The sequence below is a fragment of the Pogona vitticeps genome, chromosome 5 (genome assembly GCF_051106095.1).
Source record: "Pogona vitticeps strain Pit_001003342236 chromosome 5, PviZW2.1, whole genome shotgun sequence".
NCBI classification, from domain to species: Eukaryota; Metazoa; Chordata; class Lepidosauria; order Squamata; family Agamidae; genus Pogona; species Pogona vitticeps.
Genome location: NC_135787.1, coordinates 52,924,715 through 52,952,075, shown reverse-complemented (window position 1 = coordinate 52,952,075; position 27,361 = coordinate 52,924,715). Strand labels below are relative to the sequence as shown.

Genomic DNA, 27,361 nt, shown 5'->3' with positions numbered 1-27,361 from the left:
CACAGGTTAGTGTTGGGGGGACGCGCCAGCATTTCAGATGTTAAGAGTGCAGCATGTAAGCCTGTGAGAAGCTGTAGAAAATATTTCCTCTCCCTGGCGTACACTACATTGCATCACATCAGTTCACACACATCTGCCTTTTGCCAGCTTCAATTAATCGCTATCAAAATTTTAACCAACTCTGCAATATTAAATCATCTCACTCAACTACTCCTTTTTGTCACCTTCTGTTTATCCTGACTGTATATAACTCCAACCAAGAATCGACATGGAAGCAGCAGGGCTACAGAATTATATAACTGTGAAATAAACTAGGTGAAAAAAAGTCTCCACTGATAAACTATTGCTTATTGTAGCAAAAGAGCTTAAAGCATCTGGGTAAAGGGGCAAGGAAGGACAGATGATCACTGCTTGTATATTCAATGAGGACACAATTCATGCTCTAATTTGAAACGTCTGTGTTAATTTTATTTCTGTGTTACATTATATGTTTGCAAAGAAGTAAGTACAGTTCGGAGTAATTTGCAAATAATTTAAAGGAGTATATATAGCAGCTTCAAGATGTTTTCAGTGTAGATGGAATATGTCAGTTTCTAATGAGTGCAAATTGAAATTCAATACTGCAGGCAAGTCTTCCATTAAAATGCCATCAATTAAATTTCTTCCCAGGACATGCAATCAAGATTGAAATGCCAGGAATCAAAACAATATTCTTAGCAGCTCACCAAGTTTGTGTGACTTCCGGGAATGAAAAGCTTCTCACATATTTTAGAAAAAAAGAAGGAAAGTTCTTATACAACAGCAATTTCCTACAATTAATTGGTTTCCTCAATAAAGGGGGTTTTCTTTTCCTATTTGAGATCCATGTCAGACTATTTCTTTGCTCAGATGGTTCCTCAATAGCCCACAATGACAGCAGCATTTTCAACACAAAGAAGGCCAAGATGTCACTGAAAATATTTCTTTTTTTAAAAAAAACAGGAATATGCCATGCAAAATCACATACAAATAATATACATCTTCCATTTTGGTATTCCGTCCTTTTACTGAAAGACTAATAGATCCCTGCATTCTTAACAATATGCTCAGTTTTAAGCCATATGCTAGCTGTATGTTAAGTAGTTTTCCAGCATTTAACTCTATTCAAAAGAGTTTTCTGATCTGGTATATAATAAAGTTACAAGTAGAAAATAGAGTTCAGCCATGGGCAAAACTAAGTATGATCCCACCTCCAGATTTTTATACCATTCTTTGTTGTTGTTGTTGTTTAGTCATTTAGTCGTGTCCGACTCTTCGTGACCCCATGACTAGAGCACGCCAGGCCCTCCTGTCTTCCACTGCCTCCCGGAACTGGGCCAAATTCATGTTGGTCGATTCGATGACACTGTCCAAACATCTGTCGTCCCCTTCTCCTCTTGCCGTCACACTTTCCCAACATCAGGGTCTTTTCCAGGGAGTCTTCTCTTCTCATGATATGGCCAAAGTACTGGAGCCTCAGCTTCAGGATCTGTCCTTCCAGTGAGCACTCAGGCTTGATTTCCTTTAGAACGGATAGGTTTGTTCTCCTTGCAGTCCAGGGGACTCTCAAGAGTCTCCTCCAGCACCACAATTCAAAAGCATCAATTCTTTGGCGGTCAGCCTTCCTTATGGTCCAGCTTTCACTTCCGTACATCACTACAGTAAAAACCATAGCTTTGACTATTCGGACTTTTGTTGGCAAGGTGCTTTTTAAGATGCTGTCAAGGTTTGTCATTGCTTTCCTCCCAAGAAACAGGCGTCTTTTAATTTCGGGGCTGCTGTCCCCATCTGCAGTGATCATGGAGCCCAGGAAAATAAAATCTGTCACTATCTCCATATCTTCCCCTCCTATTTGCCAGGACGTGATGGGACCAGTGGCCATGATCTTAGTTTTTTTGATGTTGAGATTCAGACCATTTTTTGCGCTCTCCTCTTTCACCCTCATTACAAGGTTCCTTAATTCCTCCTCACTTTCTGCCATCAGAGTGGTATCATCTGCATATCGGAGGTTGTTGATATTTCTTCTGGCAATCTTTAAGGTGTATTTATTTATAGAAGGTATTTGTATAATGCTTAAGAGCAATACAGTTTTCTCTAAGTAATTTGCATGTAAAAACATTATCAACAGCTTTCTTAATGGCTGCTCAGACTGTGGAACGCCTTTCCACAGGAGGCTAGTTGGGCCCTCTTCCTACTACTCTCTTACAGGTAGTAAAAACCTCTCTTTTCAAGCAACAAAATGGAATGTTAAAAAAGGAATTGCAGTGGCAGATGCTGCATATTTTGTTGTTTACTGTTATGTGACAAACAGCCTTTAAGTGTTTTAAATTCAGTATTATTATGGACAAATCTGAATAGGATTTTATGCTGGCACAAGTGAAATTGTTTAAATCATTATGGCGAATTGAAGGTAATTAATGAGGTACCAGTCATGTGACTAGAAGCCTTGTCAATTAGCTTCAAATATCCACTGCAACATGTGTGATTTCATTCATTCCCGTGTAACTCGAACAGGATATTGGCCTACAAATTTAACTATATTTTAAAATAGTTTACGATACAGTATTTTAAAAATCATTTTCTAACCTACCTACAGCCACTATATTGGGAGAAAAGTGGAACAGATGTGAAATAGACAGACAGACAGACAGACAGACAGACAGTCGAGTTTTTACAAATCCATTTAAAAGATTTGACCAAATTCAAACCAATCAAGTAAGAGCGTATCAGAATGACAAAGTCTTAAAAGTCCATTCAAAATACACACAATGAGGTCCTAAACAAAATTCCCTAGTGAAATTTCCAGTGAATTTCACTGTGGATTTCATAATGAAGGAGCCATTGCTGAAAAGACTATCTCTCATGCCTGCCCAGCTTGAACCTTATAGATGGGCTCAGAAATATAGCTTTATAAATCGGTTTTAAAGGCTTCAGAAGCCCATACTGGTGTAGATGGTCTTCAAAATAACCTGGTTAACTCAAAACCTTGAAGTGTCTCAAGACTTCAAAGATATCAATATTTTGAATTTGGCACAAGCATACTGATAGCCACTACAGTTGATACAGAATCAAAGTTATGTGTCCTGATTACTTTGCCCCACAAACAGGTTGCTGCATTCTCTACCATCTAAGTTTCAGAAGTAACTGTGACCAGAGCATGTTAACAACAGTCCAATCCAATCAACATTGGTCTTGTAGGAAGTATGCAAAAGACAGTGTTATGCAGAAAAGGACTCCCCATTTTAGGCTATGAGGACAGTAGGATGTTTTGTACTTTGGGCAAAGTGAAACAAAAGGCATAGTCCAGGGTGAGGAACTACTAACCTCTAGACATTTTGGACCATAGCTCCTACTGTGGCCTGCTAGATGGGACATCTTGAAATTGAAGGACCAATGGTTTCCCATCTTAGGTGCAGTTTGATCTTTCCCCCTATTACTGATGTCACCAGAGACAGACTTAGTCTTCATCAGATATCCTTTGATATGCATTCCTGTATTGAGCAGGGCGTTGGACCCAATGGCCTTATAGAGGCCCCTTCTAACTTCATGATTCTATGATTCATCTCAGTGAAGGCCCCAAGCACATACCTTTCATTTATTAACAAGGGTGGGGGCACTGCAGTGGAGGAATAAACAGTCTACTTTACCTAACAGTGGATTGTTCAGCACTTGTCAAAAGAAACAATAACAATATTTTCTTTGTCCGCAGATTAAACATTGGGCTAAATTGAATTGTTAAACCCAACTAGAGTAGAACCATTAAATCAACGGATTTTACAAAAACAATGACTTAGTAATACTTTGTTCAATGAGCCTGGTACTTAACATGTGGATTTAGCCAAGAGTTAGCTTGAACCCTTCCCTTTCCTCCTAAGGTTCACTGTAATAGACAAGCCCTCTTTATACATACAGTGCAAACAGTAAAATTGGGCATGTTGCTAATGCTTTGTTTTGCTTTGTTTCATTGGCAGCTTAATTGTACTTTTTCACTGTAATTAGAGACTGAAGAGCAGAGAAGCATGCAGAAGAAAATAATTATCTTAGCATTCAGTTAAGAAACAAAACACACTTCCAAAAAAGGAAGTGCACATTTACTAGGACATGTGGATTAAAAACTAGTACATACAGGTTCAAGTCATTTTAATAAGGAGACAGTCCCTTTCCCCTTTATGTTGTATCAAGTGAGAATGCATGCAAATAACTAGATCCCAAATTCCCAATAGCGGAACTACACCTTGGTTTTGATCAACAGATAACTTCTAGAGCACCTTCCACATGAGTTATTCTGATTTTTTACACCTTCATTTTTAACACATACCACTTCAAATTAGTTTTGCACACCAGAAATGTAGAACATTGGGCCCAGATACTAGTTGCACTGTGCTGTAATCTAAACTAAGATCCATCTATCCATCTATCTATCCATCCATCCACCCACCCACCCATCACAAGATTCAGAGGCTGATTGGTTGACATAAAGCAGTGGTCAGGGAACAGGGGTAAATTATCCCAAATGAGGTAAAAATGAAAATCCTGGGGGTAATGAGGACATGACCCTACCCCCCTTCCCTCTTCCTCCTCCTCTGCCTGGAGGGGGGTCCCCAGCTGCCTGATTGTCCCCTTCCCGCCCCCTTCCCCGGACCAGCTGCAACTGAGCCATGGCGGATGGTGGCTGGCAACGGGCCCCGGTTGGCGGCATATGACAAGGGGGTAATGTCAGCGTATATAAATTTTTTAGGGGGTAAAAGATAAAAAAGTTCCCTGACCCCTGACATAAAGATTTCAGCAGCCATGACTACAAAAACCTTAACGTGCACTATTGCTAATAAATAACTGCCCTATTATTAGACTTACAATAATTAAGATACATCTTTTACTACTGAACTTGACAGCTTCACATAAAGCTGTACTGAAAGTCTTAAATGCATATACAGTGGTGCCTTGACTTACGAACTTAATCCATATTGGAATGGTGGCCGTAAGTCAAAACGTTCATAAGTCAAAGCAGCATTTCCCATAGGAATGCACTGAAATTGCATTAATCCGTTCTGGCTGTTTTTTGTCCTTATGTCAAGGCACGCTTTGTAAGTCAAAGCATTAGTTCCCGGTTAATCTGTACTCTACCACTAGGGGGAGAATTTTTTTCTTTTCTTTATTTCTTTTAACCTAAAATGAACTTTGGTCAAAAAAGGGCAGGCTTATTTGTTTGTTTGTTTGTTAGTCAAAGCTCCGTTCGTAATTCAAAGCAATATTTTGCATCCGGAGCTGTTCGTAACTCAAAACTTGTAGGTCAGGGTGTTCTTAAGTCAAGGCACCACTGTAGCAGACCTGAAATGTATTTCTTCTTAATTTAAATGTTTACCTGATAGCCTAATCTGAAACACAGTAATAATGATTTGGATTTTTTTTTTGTATAGCACCACTACAAATTTATGTAGGTTATGTGGATCTCACTTGTAACAATTCCACTTTGCTTCCTTCAGAGAATCCTGGGAATTGCAACTGAGTGAATGTATATGAGACCTGTAGACCATGTGGACATGAGGAACTAGGGGATCATAGTTTAAAACAAAGATATCAATCTATGCCTCAGGGTAGGCTAGGGAACATGTTGCCTTATAGATATCTATAGGGCAACAGTAATTAGCCCTAGATAGCCCTAGATAACAGTAATTAGCCCTAGATAGCACAGCCAATGAGGAGGATAATGGGTGTTACAGCAACAATATCCAGAGGTCCACACATGATTGATTCATGTAAAGACATCATCACTAAGATAAATACATTTAACTTAGAACATGGGGATGTGCATACATGGTTGTATGACCATGTAACACTCCTAGCCGATGATGTGCTTTAGGGGAATTGGATAGCTTTCATACTCCTTACCCACTATATGTGGCTTTTCTATCTTGAAGCCAACTGGACATCTGCACATGGGACTTTGTTTAGGACATACACATAAAAATTAGTACATATAGGTTCAAGCCATACAGCAGAAATTAGGTCTGCAACTATACACCTCTAGCTTACAGGAGAAGGATGTTTGCACATTATATCCATGTATGGAAGTCTAGACAACAGATATGTGTAGGGTGCAGACTTAGCCCGTATCAGCTCCCCAAAAGCACATACAGAGGTAAGTTCAGTAATGGTTACCAGCTACATAAACATACAAGATGATACAGTAGATATGCAGTGTTCCTACATTTTTCCTACATGGAAGTAACCCTGCAATAAATCATATTGTGTTGTCAATACATACTATTGTTCCCAAATGCACACTTGGGAAACCATATTATTTCATGCATGACAGCATCTAATGTTTTTCTGCCTGTATCATGTTTACTACCTTAGGGACAAATATAATATCTAAAGTATCTCTCAGAATTGGCTCTTCCCTACTGATATTTTCATCCAGAACACCCCATATATTACATGAGCTGTAATAGTTTCTTAACCGCCAGAACAAGTAAGGGAAAGAGCCAACACAAGAAGCATGAAAACACAAGAAGAGTCCTGCCGCATCAGGCCAAAGGCCTAGGGACTTCTAGATGTGGTTAAGCAAGGTGCCTGTGGATGGGATGTCCACAAGAAAGACATAAAGGCAAGAGTATTTTCTTCCTGTTACTTCTCAATGACTCATTCTCAGCTAGTGTTCAGAGGGCTTCTACTCTGATTCTGGAGGCAATATTTAGCTAATATGACTAATAGCTACAGGTAGCCTAATTCTAGATCAATCCTCCTAACCCTCTTGTAAATTGAGTTAAGTTGGTGTCCATCACTTTATCTTGTATAATCATGTGCTGTGTGAAACAGCAGTTTTTATGTTTCCTGAATTTCTTGCTATTCAGTTTCATTAGATGATCCTGGGCTCTAGATTTACGAAAGACGGGGGAAAATTAGTATGCACACTTTTATAAATCTCTATCTGGGCTTTTTTCCCTTGACTTCTTACTCCTAAATGCAAAAGTCCCAAACATTGTAATTATTCTTCATAGAGGAGTTTGTCCAGACATCCCCATCACTCTGGCTTCCCTATTATGTACCTTCTTCAGCTCTACAATATTTATTTTGATACACCGTGACCAGAATTACATACAGTGCTCTAGCAATGATCAGACCAGAGACATGCATACAGAGATTGTGCTATTGGACATTCTTAATCAATCCTGCTCCTAATAGTTCATAATACGCCATTTGCCTCTTTCATAACTGCTGCAAAGTAGGTTGGCATTTTATCTGAGCTACCCACAACAGTTCCAAAAACACCACCAAATCACTCCGACAAGAACATTTTTGAGCTCTTCACAAACACTTTATGTTTTTACCATCCACAAATTTTTGTGTTATCCATTAGCTTGGCCACCTTGCTATTCAATCTTAATTCTAGGTTGACTCAACTTCAGTATCTTGAGAAGTTTCTCAATATGGCAGATATGGTGTTAACCCACCACCCCTTCCCATAGTAAGCGTATACACTGTACAGGTAGGTACAACAGCAGGTGCCACCTGGTATGTTACTTCTTCCTGTAAATGAAAATAAGCCAGGCACAAAAAAGTGACATATGAATCATGGAAAAAAAACAGTACTGTTCGTCTTTTAATTTTCCACATTTCTGATTCTCTATCTCAGTTTGCTTGCCTTAAAGCTGCGAGGGAAGAAAACATGGTAACTCATAACCTGTTCATGTGGGAAAGAGAAGTGAACCTTCTTTATACGATTAGCTTTTGCTGATATTTTGTTCTGAGTAGTTCACTGTTAGCTTCCTTTCAGCCTCCCTTCAGAAGGAAAAGTGGGATGTAAGCCAAAAAACAAACAAACAAAAAAAACACAAATCTGCTTTCCAGAGCTATCCATATGTATTTATTTACAACTCCTATTATCCCCAGTCACCAGGACCATTCATTAACTCCTAAGTATAAACAGGTTTGTCTGCTTAAAGATAATGCTGGGACAACTGATATACACTGTGCTCAAATCACACACAATGTATTATTTCCCCTGTAAACACAAATGTGTTATTAAGATAACCATATATGAACATACAAGCACACTCAAACACTCATTTACTCATTTTGATGATCCCGTTCGGGTTTTTACAAGTTTTTTTTAAAAAAGTCATTGTCTTAACAGATCATAGTCTGCATCTAGAATAATTTTAAAACTTCAGGTCTTTTCATTACTCAAAAAAAGAATGTGCTTGATACTGCAGACAAGAGTTGCAGTCCAGCAACATTTATAAAGCCACAAGTCACCGCTTTAGTCCCATTTAGATGGGTTTGCTAACATACTGTAAGTCCCACTGATTCATTGAAACAAAAGCCTGGCTAACTTAGTCTGGATCAAACTCACTCTATACTAATTTTAATTGTATCCCTCTTGAACAAACATTCCCTACAATAATCAAAGTATTGACAACTCAAAAGTCAAAGTAATTTTTTCTTTCCAAAGAATCTAAATCCTAATTTTTCAAAGAAGCCCCCATTAACAAAAACTTGAATATGCATGCATTATTTCCTTTTACGACAATCACAAAAAGAAAAAGACTTATCCAAGGCCACTTATTTAGCCATTCTGTGTTACCAGCAATTGTGATGACTCACATGGCATCTTCTAACAAAAAATTTAGTCAAGTTTCTGGAGGCCAAGGGATTTGCCAAAAGATAAACACTTCCTGAGAGACAGTTATCAGTTACTCATCCTAGTCATGTCATGGTTAGCATTTGTATAGTTAATCATAGGATCCTTTCATCTTCCCAAAGGCTGTGGGGGAATACCAGACAGTAATAAGACAAAAGACATAGCACAATTCCCCCTCCTTCTATAACACACAGCTGAGATGCACAAGTCAATGTGTTCTTATACATTCTTTACTAGGTGACAGGGCTGTAACCATTCCAACTGTGGGCTGTATCTCACCTCAGTGCCTGCCTTGAGCAGACTCACTGAAACAAGTGGGGCTAAAGTTTAGTTGTGACTAAAAAGTACTATTCATTTAATTTGCTCAAATCTAATTAAGCCTAATGCTAATTTAGCCTAACATCTATGACGGGCTTGTGTCCACAAATGTGTAAAATATTACACGTTTCATTTTATTCTGTGAACCACAAATTGTGGTTTAGCACAAAGCACAGCATATTCAGAAGAATATTTATTGCTATCCAAGCACCTTCTAAAATAAACATTTAAAAATGCCAATTCCTATTTTAGATGAAAATCCTTCATATTCCTTCATCTAACGCTGAATTAAATGTTCCAAAAGCAGACACTGGGTTCTCTTTAAAAGTCAATGCATCTCTTTGTTTTCCAAGTTTCTATTCACACATCATCATTTTTTTGAAGGAGAAAGAAAAAGGCAAGTTTACATTTTCTCTAATTAGGTGCCTGCTGCCAGGTAACTTTCACATATTTTGTGTCCAGTTTTAATACTTAAACAAATGTATACAACAGTCAGAGAGATGGACAAGAGGGAAAAACCAAGTTACTTTAGGAGCAGCAGTCTCACTATTCACAATGCTAACAGGGGTACCACCATCAACACAAATTCCTCTCAACACTCAAATCTGACAAAAATAAATGAACAATAACAAAGATTATACAGACTGCCACTCTTCAAATGAATTTAGCTAGTGGAATCATCAAATCCAACAGAACAGGAGAGTTTGTTAATGACCCATAACACTTTGAGAGATAAGCTTAGGAAAAACAAGCTAAATGGTTGTAGTTATGGGCTGCTTACTTGAATAAACACTTCTCTTTTATCTGTTATGTCACACCAGGGTTTTGGAGATCTGCTCCTGCTCAAAACCATGTATCAACAGGATCTTTTCTTTCTTTCTTTCTTAAAACTATTATCTTTTAAATTTCTAAAAGTTGTTAGTTTTACTCTAACTTTTTCAGTTTTTCCAAATGCTTTGATATAAGTGGGGGAGACACTCGTTTTTACTTAGAAGTGTAACAAAATATTTTCTTTTTAAAAAATCCAAAATCTCAGCCTATGTGTGAGAAATGACACATCCACACTGACTGAAACAGCTGCTGCCACACTGGCATCCCAAATGGACTTGAAGAAACTAAACTGATGCCAAAAACTGTAAAATAATTGCAGGGTTGCCAAAGCATGGCTCCAGTTACAAAAAGATTAACTAATACATGTAATATACACAGAAAGAAACAGTACATGAGAATAACACATACGATCAGATTTCATCATTTGTGCCTGCGTAATTCCTTTCAACTGTTACTCTCCATCCCTGCTGTTTGGAATATTTACTTACCTGGCACACAAAAACCACCCTCTACCTACACACACAAATATACACAAAATCCTCTTACCTCACTCAAACGACTGTGTCACTTTTCCATGGAAGAAGCAAGAGCAGCTCCAACCGTAAAAGCCTGCACTTTTGTGAACTGAAGCTGAGTTGAGCAGGTACTCAATAATATATACAGATTAGTCAGAGGAGAGAACACCAACTTCATGACTCAGTGATTCTTCACTAAAGCTTTCTAGTTCTAGTTATTTCACAATAAGAGTCCCTCAAAGTTCCTGAGAACTCAAGCAGTCAGTAAAAAAGCAATGCTTCAAAAGAGGATGGGGTGGGTGTTGTGTTCTTTCATTTCTTCAGAGTTTCTGTTTTCACAGCCTGCTTTGTCAGTCTCTTCTTAAGTGTAGGCAAAATTTCTTGGGAGTGCATGGGGGAAACTATGTTTGTGAGGGCTCCTGGCCACATTTGTGTTAGCTGGCTGTTTTAGCAACAGCCCCCTTTTCATACCTTCCATTACAAATTGTAGGTACTGTAATTTCTAATAAGTGAAGCATGAGAAAGTCATAACCTGGATTCTCTGCTGTTTGTATATTGGGAACAGCTTTAAAGCATTTTGTGATAGTCTTGAGGCAATTTTTACAGCTTACAGAAGAAAAAAAAGACCAACATTTATGGTGGCAAAAGTGAAACAAAAATAAAAACAAATGCCCTTTAAAGACTAACAGGTTTATTTCAGCATGAGTTGTCATGGATTACAAACAATCCATCCCCTCAGTCACACAAAGTGAAATGTTTAATTGCCTTGTGTGTTTGTGCGTGTGAAGGATAGAGACTGAAAATGGAATTACAGTATTAACACCAGTAATGATCTTGGAACCAGTAAATGACATACAGGGTAGTTATCCTGACATAGCTAGAGTAGTTAACTGTCTGTCACAGGCTCTCTTTGAGGGGTAAAACGCAGAGCAAGGAAAAGGCTTGTATTGTATTTTCAGAAACAATTTCTGATTCTGATGTTCTACAAGAGTCACTTTGAGATTAGTAACAGTGTTCTGGGAAGCTGAAGTATTCTGAAGCTGACTTTTGTGTGTTGCCATTTCTGATTATTTTTGTCCAATTACCATCTTGAATAAAGATTGTCCTGTTTTCTCTACACTAAATGCAGTGAGCTATTGCTGGCAAAGGATGGTACAGATAGCTAGGTAAATGAATGTGTTGTGGCTATTGTTAGGAGCCTATAAAGGTGTTACCTGAAATGATGTAGGAACAACCTTCATTAAAATATCCAAGATACTGTAGATCTCAGTGACTATAAACTTTCCCTTAAATGCAACTGTGTTTCATTAAAAATATATGACACACTTGTTTGATGAAGCCACAGTGGTGCTGCCAATCTGGTACCCATTGTCGAAAGAGCTTACTGTTGCATATCTGTCAAAAACAGTACTGTTTGATTATCACATCCCTCCAATCTACAATTTTAACCCACTGTGATGCCTTACAATGCCAATACACACACTCCGAGAAAATACACATGTAAATTATTCAAGTGAGGTCTTGTCCAGATGGAAGCAAAAGCACCCAGATCAATATTCACTATTTCATTTCCCCCTCCCTGCTGACCAGATAACACAAGATCCAATCCAATGTGATTTGTGCCTCCCCCCTCCCCTGCCTTCTGTACTTTTTGTTGTCCCTGGAAGGATTATGTTATTTTGTTCTGGGGTGTGTGGAGTCTGCATCAGAGGCTTTCAGTTAGACAACTTTAATTAGTTGTGAAATTAGCTTTTAGAAATTGTTCCAACCCACCCTCCCCACAAAACAAAACTTTACAGAGGCGGCTGTGGAACACCCTCCCTACTGAAATTCGGCTGGCACCCTCGCTGGGAGTCTTCAAAAGCCCACTGAAAACTTGGCTATTCAAGCAGGCCTTCCCTCCAGTCAATTAAGTGATGCTTATTTCTTATTTCTTTCCTTTTAACTCATGCCATCTTGGAACTGTTTGCTTTAAATTACAGGTAATTGTAAATTTACGATATTATTTTATATCGTTTTGTTTTTTTTAAATGTAAAACTGTGTATATTTTAAATTGTTTTTATCTTGTATGTTGTGAGCCGCCCAGAGTAGACTATGTCTAGATGGGCGGCATATAAATGCAATAAATGAAGGAAGGAAGGAAGGAAGTGACTTGATAAGGATTTTTCTCCAGAGATGCCTAGAGAAATAGTTTTCAAAGACATGGCTTTGCAGTGCAGTGTAAACACAAATACTGGTAAGCCATAATCCTCTGCAAAATGAACAACCCCTTGCATTCATTTGCTGCAGCACTTTTAGCCACTTGGTCATACTTTGAAACTAACCTGATGAGGATGTTTATTTTAGCAAATGATTCCCCAAGATTCTATCAAGTGTAAATTAAAGTGGGGAGGGGGTGATGGCTTGTGGATAAGGCTTGGGGTCAGAACTGGTACACACAGATTCAAATCTCTCACACTAAGCAGAAAACCACCACCACCCCATCAAAATGGTTTTAATAATGTTGGTGGATGTATGTAGAACAAACTCAACATACAGTAAAGACTGTACAATAATACTGTACATATCTAACTGTACTAACTTGAGATATGGCCTAAATCTAGTGATAATCAAATGTTACCAATTGAAGAAGTGAGCAATCTGCAGACAAACCCCCGTATGAAACATTCTAGCAATACAGTAATATAGGCAAGAGCTGTTCTACCTCATCACCTTTCTATGAAGAGCAGATAAAGACTGAGCCTGTACACATATAATATTGATCTCCCAACCCATCTGGATCCTGCAACCACATTAAGTCCATGCTTCCATTTCCTTCCAACTGTTGTCAATTTTTGAAACAGAATTCATGACTGACTAGAATAAAAACATGTAACCTGCTCTTTTGGCTGCAATATCAGCTTGATATGCCAAAATCATCAAACACAGAAATAAACAGTATCACCTCCATGCCATGCTTATTGATAAAATTAAAGGGGGGGGAATCAAAAAAATTGTGGCATTTCAGAGACTAATTCAATGTGAGTTTCACTGATCAAAACCCATTTTTTTCAGAACAAGGGGTACACATATATGTCCTCTATATTTAAGCATATCCCCATAATCAGTGGGGACATAGATAATAGACAAAAGGGCAATGGGTTAGTAACAAAGGAATGGGACTGTCAAGGTTTTGATTAGTTGAATTAGCAGGTATAGGCATGAAAACCTCTTCATGGATTGCTGCCTTGTCATTGCGAAGGGGCTTGAGTAACTCAGAGAAGCTGTGGGCTATGCCGTGCAGGGACAACCAACTCTCTCATAGTGGAGAGTTCCAACTAAATGCAATCCACTTGGAGCAGGAATTGGCAAGCCACTCCAGTATCTTTGCCATGAACAGAATACCCCATGAACAGAAACAAAAGGCTAAAAGATATGACACTGGAAGATGGCCCCCTCAGATCGGAAGGCGCCCAAAATGTTACTGAGGAAGAGCGGAGGACAAGTACAAGTAGCTCCAGAGCTAATGAAGTGGTTGGGCCAAAGCCGAAAGGATGCTCAGCTGTGGACGTGCCTGGAAGTGAAAGGAAAGTCCAATGCTGGAAAGAAAAATACTGCAAAGGAACCTGGAATGTAAGATCTACGTATGAACCTTGGGAAGCTGGAGGTGGTCAAACAGGAGATGGCAAGTATAAAATTTGACATCCTGGGCGTCAGTGAACTAAAATGTACAGAAATGGGCGAATTCAATTCAGATGATTATCATATCTACTATTGTGGGCAAGAAGCCTGTAGAGGGAATGAAGTAGCCCTCATAGTCAACAAAAGAGTGGGAAAAGCTGGGATATAATTTCAAAAATGATAGAATGATTTCAATACAAATCCAAGGCAGACCTTTCAACATCACAATAATTCAAGTTTATGCACCAACCACTGATGCTGAAGAGACTGAAATTGACCAATTTTATGAAGACTTACAATACCTTCTAGAACTGACACCAAAGAAAGATGTTCTTCTCATTATAGGGGATTGGAATGCTAAATTAGGGAGTCGATAGATAAAAGGAACAACAGGTAAGTTTGGCCTTAGAGTTCAAAACGAAGCAGGGCAAAGGCTAATAGAGTTTTCTCAAGAAAACAAGCTGGTTATCACAAACACTACTTTCCAGAGTGCCCAAAGAACTTTGGATAGAGGCTCGTAACATTGTACAGGAGGCAGCAACAAAAACCATCCCAAAGAAAAGGAAATGCAAGAAAGCAAAGTGGCTGTCCAATGAGGCCTTACAAATAGCTACATATATTAATGTGTAGATATCTGTATTATTTTATATGTATAAAATAGTTGTCTCCCTTAACTGACATCTGCCCCACAGACAAGCCTCCATTGACACTTTCCTTTAATCATGTTGCTGTTTATAGAATCTAGCTCCAAAAGAACTGAATACCAGAGGTCATAAATCCTTATGAGGTATAAAATAAAACCAAACACCACTGTCTCTTAGTGAATGTTTTACCATGTTGCCTCAGTAGTCTAACTCATATGTTTGAAGAAGTGAATGTATGAAGACTTTGAAATGTATACATATCTTAGTAGCAGTGCTGTTGTATGGTGTTTAGACTGGATTTACTAAATGTAAGTACAGGAAAGGAGGATATATGGCCCTTGTTGGTCTGTAACTTGCATCAGTCCTAGGCAGCACAGGGAACATGGCAGTCACAGCCCAACAACATCTGGAGGGTTAACCTGAATAAGCAGGTTATCAAACAAACTTCAAGTTACAGTTTAATATCCTGGCTTCTCCTTAAGCAAGCAACCACTTTCCTTGTTTAATCAAAATGGGAACCACAGTTCATCAGAGGATTTGCGGCAGGAATAGTAAAACTATGAAAGGACTAATGGAGTTTATTTATTTATTTATTTATTTAATTTATACCCCGCCCCTCTAGACATGTCTACTCGGAGTTGCATATGTAAGTAAAAAGTCTCCTCATATCTCATTTCATTAATCCAAGATATGAGCATCTGAACCAAATCACAAATATTTCTAAACCTTATGTGGAATCTGGTAAATATCACATTATTTTAACTTCACTGAAATGGAGCAGAGTCAGGGCTTATTTTTAAACTATTATATCTTGCTAAAACAAATACAGTGGTGCCCCGCTTAATGATTACCCCACTCCACGACGAATCCGCTTAACGATTAGGTTTCTGCGATCACAAAACGATGTTTAGATAGAAAAAACGCTTTACGATGATCGGTTCCCTGCTTTGGTAACCGATTTTTCGCTTTACGATGATCAAAACAGCTGATCATCAGGCTTTCAAAATGGCTCCCCGCTGTGTTTCCTCTCTTTACAGGCAGCGGAAAATGGCCGCCCTATGGAGGATCTTTGCTGGACGCTGAGGTATTTCGCCCATTGGAACGCATTGAGTGGTTTTCAATGTGTTTCAATGGGCTTTTTACTTTCGCTTGACGACGATTTCGTTCTACAGCGATTTTGCTGGAACAGATTATCGTTGCCAAGCGAGGCACCACTGTATCATAGAACTCATGAACCTATGGTAACCAGAAAAATGCTTGCCATTTTTAAAAACAGTTGTGGACGCTCCATGTGGCATGGAGCTGCCGCCACGGTAGCACTTTGCCTGCCCGCTCAGAACTGCCAAGTACAGGCTTGTGGCATGGAGGTTGAGGGGAGGGGGAGTCAGGTGAATAACTTTTTTTATCAGGCTGGATCCCCCTGGCTCGGTCTTTGGGCGGCAGTGCACCTAGGGTAGTGATGGCGAACTTATGGCACGTGTGCCACAGCTGGCACGCAGAGCCCTCTCTGTGGGCACGTGAGCCATAAGTCACCATTGAGAAATACTTACCTGTCCTCCAATCCCAGATTTTGGCACTACCGGTGCAGTGGTCCAGCGGAGGGGTGCAATGGTGACCATTACCAGTCTAGCCCAATGGGGGATTGAAGAACCAGTAAGTATTTCTTTGTTAATACTGCCCATCTGGAGGGGGGGGAATATAAGCATTTAACCCTTGCAGCGCAGGAGCAGTTGTTTTTTCTAAACTAAAACCTCAGCATTCGGGTTTTAATTGCAGTGTTGGCACTTTGAAATAAATAAGTTGGTTTTGTGTTGCAATTTGGGTACTCAGACTCAGAAAGATTCGCCATCACTGACCTAGGGTCTTGAGGCTTGGTGACTGAAGCAATGGGGGGGGGGGACGACTCATGGTTTTCGGATGGCTGAAGACGCGTTTGACAGAGGTCACCGTACTCTGGCAACAGGAACTTGCTCTTGGTGGCCTGATCCGGTTAAAGTGGAACACCAGAGTCAGATGAATTTGCACTATGGTGGGCCCCCTTGTGAAAGGGGAATTAAAAGTTTAAATAGTTTAATAAAGTTGTGTCCCTAGTTTTAGCCAACTTCTGTGTCTCGACTCTTTATTCCAGGCTGGGCGGGCCATGGAAAACCCCTTCAACTTTATTTTAGAAGTAATTGTGAATACAACACTGTTAGCTCTTCCAGAGTGATACCAATTGCTTATTTATCAATAAAGGGATGTAAAATGACTTTAAAAATGGTTCAAGGCTCTAGAATCCTTAATAAACAATTTAAAAATGCAAAATGACAAATGTCCTAGCTAAGAATAATCACTTTACTTCAGCATTATTCATAATTGTTAAAATAGGTGTTGTGCTGTCCTTTCAAGCTGTTCCCTCAACTCAAACCAGGAAACTATTTATAGCAGAACTATGCTTTAAGTAATGCAAGATCACTACTATGCTTAATAACTGTCACCCTTATCTTATCTGTTTTGTACTTTTTGTAGTTAGGGAGGTAAAATTAAGGCTGCTTTTTGATTATAATAAGAACATGAACATGATAATATCTCCATATCAGGAAAATAACCATGGGTGAAATCCAGCAACACATAACCACTAATTAAACGCTTCCTTTTGCAATTTTAGGAAGTGTATGGCTCACGTGCAATGCAACAATGTCATGTGCACAATTAAGTCTTTAATCAGTGGCAATCTGCTACTGTCATTCCCACTGTGCCCACAGGTAGAGCCCAACAGGATTTTGGTCTTCATTATAATGTGTGAAATGTCTCCCCTAGCATCAGGCAGTGTGTTTTAGAAGCTGGATCTATAAATGTGATGTCAGGATTCATAAATGCGATGAACACTTACTCAAACCATAGTCCATTTAAAAAAACAAAAAGAAAGAACTCTATGACAAAATAAAACATTATCTCGAAGGTGCGATGAGATTCTTTATAGCTTTTTTCCTCCATAGGGTTGTCGTCAGTGAGGGTGGGTCGCTTTTGTTTCCATCTCTGCACAATTCCTAAATTTGATTATGTAATTTTCTCTGGATACATGAACTGGAGCAATTTAAAAAGAACAAATAAAGGAGACACAGATGATGGGGGAGTGTTCAAATGTGACTTTGGGTTTGACACTACAGTGAGATGTAAACTTGTAACCTGATGTTATTTAGCTACAAGAAGACTATCAGTTATTACACTAGTCAATTACTAAATCAATCAAAACTGAGATAATAGTTTCTGTTCCAGGATCAGCCTAGAGTTATCAGCTCCAGCCCTCCTGAATGTTCTTTTTCCTTATCTTAAAATTTGGAAGGGCCACATCCTATATTTTTATATCTCAACATGTCATGATGCCCATCAGCCTCACTGTTTACAACCTCCTCTCTCTCTTATTCATGAAACTCTACACTATACTAAATGTGTTTCTTGTTTTTCCCTGCAAGAGAGTGAGAGTACTGTAGTAACTTAAAGATGATGAATGACTTGATTCCTCAACAGCCAGTTACTGATGAAGATGTTTTCCTTGTCAATCTAATTGGGGTCACTGTCCCATCAGTGTGTGTATTTATCAGAACAGACAATAATTACAGATGGGAATTTCAACAGAAACAGAGACAGAGAACTGAGAAGCATCACAAAGTTGCAATTCTGAGAAGGTTGAACAATTGCCCTTAAGAAATATAATGTGGAATTTAGCAACGGGGCAGCCTCCTGTGGGAAATCTTTCTGCTTCTCACTAGGGAAACTTCCAGACTATACTCATACTTTGTCCTCAGAATGGCCCTTTCACAGAATCTAGATGGCATTACTTCAGTTTATAGTTTCACTTTATTTCCTTCCCTTTTTATATTTTTCATCACAGAAAAATCTGTTAAGCAAAAAACAAACAAACAAAGAATAGAGGCACAATATAGTTTCATTGTGAGCAATAGATGCTGCTAATTTAGAATCACCCTATATCCTCTAGTGCAGTGGTCCTCAACCTTGGGCCTCCAGATGTTCTTGGACTATAACTCCCAGAAACCTTCAACACCACCTCTGCTGGCCAGGATTTCTGGGAGTTGAAGTCCAAGAACATCTGGAGGCCCAAGGTTGGGGACCACTGCTCTAGTGGCATAGTTGTAAATGAATAGCTTTTACAAAGGTATCACAAGATTTTTTCACTGTCCTATTCCAGTTCCACAGTTCAACCACTGCATTTCTCTCAGTACTTGGAAAAATATGGAGAACGTGATATAGATATGATAATATCTACAGCAAGCAAAAGTGCTTTGCTTCTTCCTTCTTACATCACTCTAGTGAGACACTCATCATTATAAGGATATTTCAGCAAAACATATAGAAATCTATGCACAACAAAGAATATATATGTGCCCCTCAATGTTGCTGGATGCCCATCAGATTTGGCCAGCTCAGTCAATGGTTGCAGATCACCAAACTCTGTTTTGGCACACTGAAAGGTAAATTAATGAAATTTCAACTGCTACTACCAAAAATTAAAAAGAACTAAGGGCTTCCTGTCAAGTAACACTGATGCTCATCATTCCCAGCCAATGTGAAGATAGTATTTTCTCTGTAAGAGATTAATGCAGACATATTAATGCAGACAAGCTCAGCGACTGGCATTCTTGTTTCTATCAGCCAAGCCTTTTGCTTTGATCTCAAAGCTCTGCTTCCTCACCAAAGGTATGCTGGAGCTCAAGAATAATATAGCAATGAAGATCCCTTAAAATTGTTCACTGCAGGGGCTGAATAATTTATTTTGCTCTGAGAAATGTTTCTGTTTTGTATCCTGGAAGCACAAGCCCCATGAAGTTCATGAGAGTTAGAGTTCTGAAGGATCTCTGAAGAACTCTGAAACTGCATAAAGGTGCTTCATAAGCTCCTTTGCCAAGTTCATATTAGGTCAATGAGGTACAATTTGTTGGATATATTGCAACCTACATATGATGTCTTTGCGAGGTTTTGTTTGGGTGGGACCTTTCTGGACTGGGGTGAATGTCAATATTTCCCTCTGTATCTCAAATTCTTTTCCCAGTTAGGGTTCTATCAGTGTTGGCAATGTAGTCTGAAGACAGAATGATGTATTTTGTCAGCTATATAATCAGTCAGTTAATTGGTAATGAAATTAGTTAACCAGTGAAGCTAAGTGATGTAACAAGTTAACATTTGCAGTGATGCCTCGCAAGACGAATGCCTCGTGAAATGAAAAACCCACAAGATGAAAGCGTTTTGCGATATTTTTGGTGACTTGCAAGACAAATTTTTCTATGGCCATGCTTCGCAAGACGAATCGGAACACATTAATTAAATTTCAGTGCATTCCTATGGGAAACCACGCTTCACACGACAAAATTTTCGTAATACGAAACGACTCGCAGAATGAATTATTTTTGTCTTGCGAGGCATCACTGTACATGCAATATGTTTGTTTTTACCTATAAAGAACTGTAAGTAAATGGAAACATTTTATTCTTTCTCATTACCAGAGTCTCTGAGTGAATGATTGAAACAGTAAGTGCTATTTGAGGTAAACCAACAAATAAGGGGTGGTCTGCTGAGGGAATCATGTAGCTCAATCCATTCTGCAGGTTCCTGACTGAACCATTTTTATCCACTGCATAATTAAAGAAAGTCTATTTTAATTTTAAAGCCATGCTCAATTTCCTCACACATTCTGATTTACTATTTACATATTTCAGAATTTACCATATATTTCCGTGTATAAGATGATACTTTAATCTAAAATCTTTATACTAAAAATTGAGGGTCATCTTATACACGGAAATAAGGGGGGAAGGGATCAAAGTGCTGCAGGATTGCAGCCCTTTGATCCTCCAGCTCTTTCATCGCTGCTTTCCCCCTGCACTTCCTAAGCCCCATGGGGTTTAGGAAGTGCAGGGGTAAAGCAGTCATGGAAGAGACGCAGGATCAAAGAACTGCAATACTGCAGCCCTTTCATGGCTGCTTTACCCCTCCACATCTTACATCCCATGGGGCTCATGAAGTGGAAGGGTAAAGCAGTCATGACAGGGCTGCAGGATCAAAGGTTTGCGATCCTGCAGCCCTTTCATCTCTGCTTTCCCCCTCCACTTCCTAAGCCCCATGGGGCTTAGGAAGTGCAGGCGGAAAGCAGCCATGAAAAGGATGCAGGATTGCAGCCCTTTGATCCTGCACTCCTTTCATGGCTGCTTTCCTCCTCATCGTTGCTTTCCCCCTCGGGAAAGCAGCCTTGAAAGGCCTGCAGGATCAAAGGGCTGTGATCTTGCAGCCCTCTTATCGCTGCTTTCCCCCTCCACTTCTGCAGCCCTTTGATCCTGCTTTTGCAGGGCTTAGGAAGTGGAGGGGGAAAGCAGAGATAAAATTTTCTTATTTGGAGTTGGAAAAGGGGGGGTTGTTTTACATTGGGTCGTCTTATACATGGAAAATATGGTACTTATTTCTTGCATAATGTCATTAACATGTGTAATACTATAAAGAAAAAAGAACAATACAACTTGAGTGCTGACAATGAAGAAACTGAAATAGAGATTTTGTACATCTTGTTCAATCATCAATCCAAATGGAGACTGCAGTCAAGAAATCAGGAGACAAGGAAGGGCAGCAATGAAGGAATTAGAAAAGCTCATCAAGTATAAGGATGTTTCAGCAGAGACCAAGACCAAGATCATCCACACTCTTGTATTTCTGAAAAGGGGGCAGTTAAGAAAGCTAACAGGGAAAAACATTGATTGTTTTAAATATTGTGCTGGTGAGAGGACTGTGGGTATCCTGGACTGACAGAAGGATGAACAAGTGGGTCCTAGATCAAATCAAGTCTGATATATCTTTGGAGGCAAAAATGTTGAAATTGAGATTGTCTTGCTTTGAGCACATCATGAGAAGGCAAGATTCTCTGGAAAAGACAAAAATGCTGGAAAACGAGGAAAGCAGCAGGAAAAGAGGAAGATCAGATATGAGATGGGCTGACTCTTGAAAGGAATAACAGGCTTAAGTTTAGAAGAGCTGAGTTGGTCAGTAGAGAACAGAACATTTTGGAGATCTATCATTTATAGGGTTGCTGTCAGTCCAAGGTGACTTAATGGAACACAACAACAAAAAGAATATTAGGATTCATAGGGTTTATTCTTGTTTTGCAGCCCTGTGTGTGCAGTATGAAGGTACAGAAGCTTTACTGAAAATTGTGCCAGGGCAGAAATTCATGAAGTACTTCTGCAGTTTTGCCCTGCGATGACTGCAATGGGAACCACATAATCAACTGCACAATGCTAGTTGACCGGATGTAACATCTGGCACATTTATAAAGGTGTAACCTTACATTATATGAAGACGAACTGGATTTCTGCCATAATGTTAAAACACAATTAAACACACTACATATATTTATATATGAAAAATCTCATCTAAAAAGCACACCAATAAAGAAAGTATAGCATAAAACTGTTAAAGTCTCATTTTCTTAGCACTTGGTAGCATTTAAAAGCCCATCTGAATAAAAAGGTCTTTTTTTAACAGAATGGCTACAGGGAGGGGGCAAATCTACCATGTTTCCCCCAAAATAAGATATGGTCTTATATTAATTTTTGTTCCAAAAAACGCATTAGGACTTATTTTCAGGGGATGTTTTATTTTTTTTTAAATGTACAACAATCTACATTTATTCAAATACGGTCATATCATCTTTTTCTGGTTGCTGCGCAATGGTGGAGGGTGGGGTTTCACTTAACTGGGTTTTTTTTTTGGGGGGGTAGGGTTTATATTACAAGCATCCTGAAAAATCATACTAGGGCTTATTTTCAGGTTATGTCCTATTTTGGGGGAAACAGGGTAGGATTTAGTTACTGACAAATGGTGCAACCAGACAGCTAATTTGTTCCTGGTTGGACCAGTCTAGATAATGTTAAACATGACTGCTTTGAAGTACAGTATGTCATTTGGGGTGATCTTTGCATCCACATACAAGGATCACGTGGTTTTGGTGCAGGAAACCACCCTGCACTTCAACCCTATTTGGCCCTTCCTCCCATTAAAGCAGTGATTCCCAGCCTTGGGTAACCCAAGGTGTTCTTGGATTGCAACTCTCAGAAACTCCAGTCTGCACTGCTGGTGGAAAAGGCTTTTAGGAGTTGCCATCCGAAAACACCTGCGTTACCCAAGATTGAGAACTACTGCTTTAAAAGGAAAGGGGGGGAAACCCAACAAACAAAAGACAAAGAAGCCTCTCCTTAGCCCACCTTGTTTCTTTCTCTATAGAGGTGTGGGATAAAGCTTTCATTTTCAAAAGTTATTTCTAAGCAGCATAGCATTTAATTGTTTTGCTGAGCAACCAATTCAGTGCTACTTTACATGGAATTTTAAAAAGGTGTTTTTTCATCCCCTCTCTCCCCCCTCCACAGGAGAGTACAAGCTGTCAATTTCTCCATATTATGAAGCAGCTTAAGCAAAATGACAACTTCAGTCATCTGCTCTGATTCGATCCCGGAGACCACTCATGCTGGAGCCAAACCAAAACAGAATGATCCTACCTGCAAAAATAAAATAAAATATAAGAAAAGAAAAGAAAAGGTGGCCTCTGACAGAGACTCAAAAAGGTGTGGATAGGCATGAACCAAGGACAGGCTGGTTGCAACTGACCGTATTCATCAAGTGGTCACTGGAAAAAAGGAGCGAATCAACCTGTCCCCAAACCAGATCAAACTGTGGGACAAATCTGTGTCTGACTGTATCTAAAACTGTCTCTTGGATACTCAACAAATATACTTCTGAAGCTTTCAGGATCAAGAAAGGGCTCTCTGCTGCATATCACAAAGCCCAGGCACAATTTCATATGGGGAAAGCACTGCTTGTTCAAAATTAATTGCAAAAGGGCATGAAAAGAAGTGGCTTGTGCCAGAGGTTTCACAGTACCAGTGGAAGGTCTTGAAGGGCTTAAAAAAGAAGCCACCATACAGGAATTGCAATCGTAAGCCACCCAGAGTGGTAGAATATACTAGATGGGCGGGATATAAATCAAATCAAATCAAATCAAATCAAATCAAATCAAATCAAATCAAATCAAATCAAATCAATCAATCAATCAATCAATCAATAAATAAATAAATAAATAAAATCATCTTTCAGAGTATACTCATTTTTTAAATAAAACAACACAACCAACACTCACATTTAGAATATGTTGCCTTCTAGGATAAAGTCTTCAGAAGACAACTAAAACAATTAAAGATTTAAAAATACAATAGAATGCCTGCAATCCTGTTGTGCAACTCAGCCTGTGGAACAGGAATGATGTTATCAGCCACAGCAGATTGCTACTGTTTAAAACAGGGGTGTCCAACCTTTCACCTTCCCTGGGCCACATTAGAACATGAAAATTTGGTTTGGGCCGCACATACATTTGGTTTGGGCCTCATGGGGGGGCAACCCTAGCTGTCCTCCGCAGCCCCACTCCAAGCGCGCTTACCGGCAGCTGCGATCTCAGACAGCAGAGGCTGCCAGCCTTGACTCCGGTGGCTTTATGGGGCCGGGAGGGGGTCCACCTATTGACAGGGACGGCGCAATGCAGTCACGCAGCCCCCCTGTCCCCTCCCCTCCCACTCCTTCCTTCCTTCCCTCTCTTCCCCTCTACTGTTGAGACATGCCCCGGCCATATTCCGGCCGCAAGCGCCGGCAGTGTAACTTGAAACTTTGGAATTTCTTTTAAAATAAAAAATTGCACTGGGCCACATTACGAGCTGACCTGGGCCGCATGCGGCCCTCGGGCTGGACAAGCCTGGTTTAAAAGCTTCCTTTTGTGATTTCTGTGTGTACATGACCCATACACAATGCAACAAAATTGCATGCATTCTGATATTACAAAAAGAAACCTTTAATCATTGGCTATCATTCCTGCAGCACAGGTAGATCCCACACAAGAAAATTTCAACCGATATAAAACCAAAAACCAAAATACATTGTAGCAGAAGAGAATTACTTATAGATCACTTTCTGAGCCATTTTAGGTAGATCTGAAATGTTAGAGAACTGCTTTGAGTCAGTGTCAGGCATACTGACTAAATGTGTTAATGGTAGAAGTGTGATATCTTATATACTATCTCTGTATAAAGCAGTTAACTCTGTGCCCATGTAACAATTTGTTAAAACCACAAAGCAACTAAACACAACACAGTTGCAAAATAAAATTAAAACCCCTTAGACACATGCTAAACTCACAATCGTTTGTCTACATGATGAAGCTACTTAGAGAAATCAGTAGAAGCTTGACAGGGAATATATTAATCTGCAAAAGGTTATAGATGAAGTAAACATACACTGTGATGTACCGGGCAGAGTGATGGACTAGGACTCAGGAAACCTGGCTTTGAAAAAGGAAAAGTGTGCCTAAAGAGAAAGGTCTTCACTTGCTTGTGGAAGGACAGCAAAGATGGGGCCAGTGGGAGGGAGTTCCAGAGTCTAAGAGCAGTGACAGAGAAGACGCTCTCCTGAGTCCCCACCAAAGAAACCAAGCTTGCCCATGCTCCAATCCAGTACAGACAAGGTTCTGTCTAAGCTGTGAGTATGTACATGTGCATGCATGCCTCTGCCTCCCTGAGTAGCTGTCTTCCTCCTCCACGCAGTGATTGCATTAGGTTCTGGTAGATATAGAACCCAGGGTGGTGGTGGAAGAGTCGCATGCGCACGCAGAGGCAAAGTTGCGTGCGGGAGAGGTGCAGCACTGCCCAGCAGGACTGAAAATTAGATGGTATATTGAATACAGACCATCTTAAAAATACACATTTTTGTTTTTGCTTTTAGTATTTCATGAAGCTGTTTAGAATAGTTTAAAAAGCAAAAGTGCATGGTCCCTGGATAAGAGACAACGAGTTGTGCTTCTCTCACATGGTTATTGTGAGGACAGATGTGGGTAAGAGGAGTGCCACATATGCACTCTTGAACTCACTGGAGGCAAGATGGAATAAAAAAGGTGATAAATAAATGAATCAGTGATAGGCCAGGATAACCACCAAACAGAAAAAGAACAGCCTAGCTGTTAAAAAACAAACACCAACACCTTTTAAGTTAGTTGCCAGAGAACAAAGGGAGAAGACTCTTTCATTACTTCCTCCTCTGCAATTTTTATTACCCGACATCTAAACAACATTTGGACTGCCACATATGTGCATAAAAACAGACTTGTTAAAATGGACTTTTAAAAGAGTAGATTGACACCATATTTCTAAAAAAAATTTCAAGAATATTATTTGCTATCCACTTAATATTAGCCAAAATCATTGTTATATCAGTGACTTAAGAAACTTCAATAGAAACTAAGTGGGCCCACACAATTTTTGGCATCTTCCTCCTATAGTTAATTTTTAAGGTGCCACATGGCTTTTGTCTTTGTGTGTCTGTTTCCCTTTGGGTTTTGACTGCCCAGTTAAAACAGTCTTTGTCATTATTACCGACAAAACTTTTCTGTCTGACATCTATAAAGCTTGGAGTCGGCACTGAGGGGTGGAAGGGCACACCCTCTCCCGATTCAGCTTTTAGGAGATGTGTTGTTCACTATAGTTCCTTTTACCTCACCCTATTCTCCACCCACCCCCTTGCACTGAGCAGTGATAACAAGGTGGTGTCCTCTTGAGTTTGCTGACATTGGATTAACAAGACAAGATTGATAGATTTCCTGCTCTTTCCTTGCATGTTGGGAGGCGAGTACTTAACTCTCTCTCCTCGCTTTCCCAAAATCCTTAACATGCTTGTATGCTGAAATACCAGCGCACTGACTTCCTTATTTGGTTGCTGGAACAGTCTTTTTGTCTTGTTCAAACATTCTGGTAAGGCTGCACGCCTCTCCGCCATCCCTCCCCCCTCTTCTTACATACAGTCTGGCTTCGGGTAGGTCACTCTGACTCAGCCTCCTTTGTAGCTTGTAAACCAATCACATAACCCTTATGTCCATTTATGGAGTACCTTTCTTTTTGGAAACCAGCAAGGCAGCAGGGAGATTTCAGCTGTTCGGAAAGTTTTGCTCTGCTGCCTATACACTGAAGGGAGCACAACACTTGGATTTTCATTTTACAGAACCCAGAAATCAGAGCAAAAAATATGGCTGTGCATATCTTTGTGTCACTGGGGTGGGTGGGTGGTAATGAAGGCTAAATTTGTGTACATTGTAGAACACTTTTGGCTTACATATTTCTGCACAGCTTAAGCATGTATGAGTACATTTGTTCAACCTCACCTCCCAACCCTGTCAGTTCATTTATTCTCTGACATGTTAATTTAAAACTACAGCCACCATTTTTCAAAGCTGAAAGATGAACGTATATTTAGTTTTCAAATCAGTTTTCTCTACCATTTAATGCAATGCAAAAACATGATCAAAACAGAAGACAAGTAAGGAGGTGGGGAAGCTCCGCTTGCAACCTTGACAGTGTAAGGGAGGGAGAGAGGGGGAATCTCTATCCTTTGTTAAGCTATTGAACTCCAGCTCCTTTTAGTCCCAGCCAGCATGACTAATGGTCAGTAATTATGGCCATTACTGAACAATCATGTCCATGTGGTCCCCATGTTCCCCACTCCTGACCTTAGATTTCTGCCTTCCCACTGGAAATAAAATGGAAGAGGCACCCAAAAGTATAGTTAAGTACAGTTTTACAGACTGAGCAGATTGCCTGGGCAAAGTACTGTATAAGCTTTTCTACTACAGTTTCTTACTTCTGGGAGAAATTTACAGAAC

The 27,361-nt window shown here is 39.6% G+C and overlaps 1 protein-coding gene across 6 annotated transcripts in view; it reads right to left on the bottom strand.

The window, feature by feature from the left end:
* Positions 1 to 27,361, bottom strand: part of PALLD (palladin, cytoskeletal associated protein) — a 286,634-nt gene that overhangs the window by 76,441 nt on the left and 182,832 nt on the right. The window contains exon 1 of one of the 6 annotated variants that reach the window (XM_073001467.2): positions 10,358 to 10,699. The exons of 4 other annotated variants lie outside the window; for them this stretch is intronic. The gene's annotated coding sequence lies outside the window, so the exon portion shown is untranslated. Of the gene's footprint in view, positions 1 to 10,357; positions 10,700 to 27,361 lie in introns of those variants that run through there. One more of the 6 variants, XM_078393861.1, reaches the window with a different exon arrangement.